The sequence below is a fragment of the Amblyomma maculatum genome, chromosome 1 (assembly GCF_055883805.1).
Source record: "Amblyomma maculatum isolate TAMU_Amacu chromosome 1, ASM5588380v1, whole genome shotgun sequence".
In the NCBI taxonomy this organism is placed as follows: domain Eukaryota; kingdom Metazoa; phylum Arthropoda; class Arachnida; order Ixodida; family Ixodidae; genus Amblyomma; species Amblyomma maculatum.
In genome coordinates, this window is record NC_139344.1 from 445,708,056 (window position 1) to 445,710,546 (window position 2,491).

The 2,491-nt window shown below is 41.6% G+C and overlaps 1 non-coding gene across 1 annotated transcript; it reads right to left on the bottom strand.

Moving 5' to 3' along the window:
• Positions 1–2,180: 2,180 nt before the first annotated feature.
• Positions 2,181–2,253, bottom strand: TRNAA-GGC (transfer RNA alanine (anticodon GGC)). Its single transcript has one exon. It is a non-coding gene; the product is annotated as a tRNA-Ala (tRNA).
• Between the last annotated feature and the right edge of the window lie 238 nt (positions 2,254–2,491).

Consider the following 2,491-nt stretch of genomic DNA (forward strand, 5'->3'; position numbering starts at 1 on the left):
GCTAGCCAATAAGGAAATATGATATTATTGTACTCAGATGTTATATAATATTTTCCTGCCCATGCAAAGTAAATTTCTAGTACTTGCTAATTTGCTGATTGCAGGCTGACAGTAATATATTGAGCTGAACATGCATCACTGTATTAAAACTAGTGCTTGATACATTACAAGTAAAGAAATAGTTTGTAGTAGAATGCAGCATGCAATAAAAGCTGTGAAAACTGAAAAGATGGAACTTGAAATGATATGGTTCTTGTAAACCAAACAGGTGTGTTTGATTGATCACTGGTATTGAGAATAAAATATACATACACAGCCTTGAAAATATCTGCGATGTACGCATATCTCACAATTAGCTGATTGAAACGCGCAGATTGAAGATAGTTTGATTCTGACAGGGCGGTATTTTTGTTATTCTGGCCGCAGTAAAGTATGTGTGCCTGTAACTGGTGTACTGCAGAAAAACATTCTTTAATGTGTTCTTTATATCATCCGGTATTGCATACTTAGTAATTCATTTTGTTTATTGCAGGATGTTTTAAGGATTTTTAAAAATTGACAAGTTCTGTAGCCTGAACCGTCATATTTTCAGGAACTGTTTTTTTTTTAACAACACTAAGCATCTACCGGAAGTAATTAGTTTGCCGAACACAGGTTTTTTATTCCAAATATCTTTCTTTTGTATGTGGGATGCATATTATTTTGCATGTATTTTCATCATCCCTGCGTATCAGACGCTGCCTGTCCTTGCAGGCCCAGAGACTTGTCGCAAAACACTCTAAAAGAAGAATGTTTGGCAATAGGCTTTCAATATATACAGTGATCCCCTTTATAGTAAAGCCACTGGGGCCAGCAAAAATATTTACTATATCAGAGTCTTTCCTATATCAATGGTCGGTGATGACATGGTCCCGAAAATGCTGCCTAGTTGTTAAATAGGCACTTACTGAACGCGTCTTGTTGCTTCAGGAAAAAACAAACTGAAATACTTGCCATCTCGCTTTTATCATCTCTGTGCAATTTTTTCATTATAAAATTTCTTTACATATTGTGAAAGTACCTCTTAAGCAAAAGGACAACGTATTTAAGAATGCAACCAAGTTAGATTTCTTGTGAAAACGAAAGCCTTGCATTAACATGGTGTCCCTTTTTGCTCTTTCTGTCTTTTAAAAGGCAATAAATGATAAATGCGTGTGGCACTCAAGTGACGTAAGACCGTACTCGCTGCACCTCCACATTCTGCCTCCGCTGCCTCATGCTTTGTTCTGCAGATTGCAGTGAATATTCATCCATTTCTTCCCCTTCCCAATTTCTTGCTGCGCTTTTACTCTCCTTTACTTTCTGAATGGGCCACGCCACCTCCTTGCTAGGTTTATAGACAGCGTTACTTTTTTTTCCTACGCGCTGCATGCTTTTCCTCACGGCTCCAAGGTTTTTGTCAATTAGGCTTCTCCTCACCGCTGTTGAGCATAATGGTAAAGCAACCTAAACAAACACTCGGGGTTATTTTTGTGTTTTCGAATACAAAAAGATTTGGCCTCGCGATTCTAGTTATTGCGCGGGAGTGATATAATATCGTGGGAGTGGTCGCCGCGGCCAGAAGCACTTTGACCGATTTTTGTCAAAAATGTCTTTACTAAAAATGGCAAAAATGTACAGTTCTCTATGGAAGTTGAACTGGGACTACAATTTGAATTTATTATATCACTTTTTACTATATTGCCGCGAAACCTTCAAACAGTATTTGTTGTTTTTTTAACAGCCGCCGGCATACAGGCTTATCACTCTGATTCTGGACCGCGTATCAGTTCCGTAATCTTTGTTTGTTAATGCTCGATGTCGCAAGTCACACCTTTATCAGTTTTGTTGTAGCGAAAGATGCACCGTGATCTGTCTCGAAGGTTCCGGCCACTCGGGTGCCTTTCCACAATGTTCCAGCCCGTGCTGGTAGCTGTTTGCGACGTTACCTAGATTGTTCTGTGCAGCCTTTAAATTGAGCGTTGCCGAGTGTGACGGGCATTCTTTGTTCGACGATCGACGAGCACGTTTGTTTCTATCGCCGCCGCCGAGTTGCTTAGTTCTTTTGCGGGCGCAAGTCAGCCCAAATAAAGAGTTTCTTTAGTGCAATCATCGACCCTTCATTTGTGTCGTCGCCCTTGTCACCACTACGTGACATCTGGTGGAGGTGCTGGGTATCGATCCCAGTACCTCTCGCATGCCAAGCGAGAGCTCTACCATCTGAGCTACACCCCCGGACAGGAGAAAGTAATCGCCTACGCTAGCAGGTCACTCACAAAAGCCGAAGTCAATTACTCGACGATCGAGAAGGAGTGCCTTGCAATCATCTGGGCCACTTCTAAGTTTCGTCCATACCTATACGGCCGACCATTCAAGGTGGTAAGCGACCATCACGCGCTCTGCTGGCTGGCTAATTTGAAAGATCCTTCCGGCCGCCTTGCCAGATGGAGCCTACGACTTCAAGAATTTGACA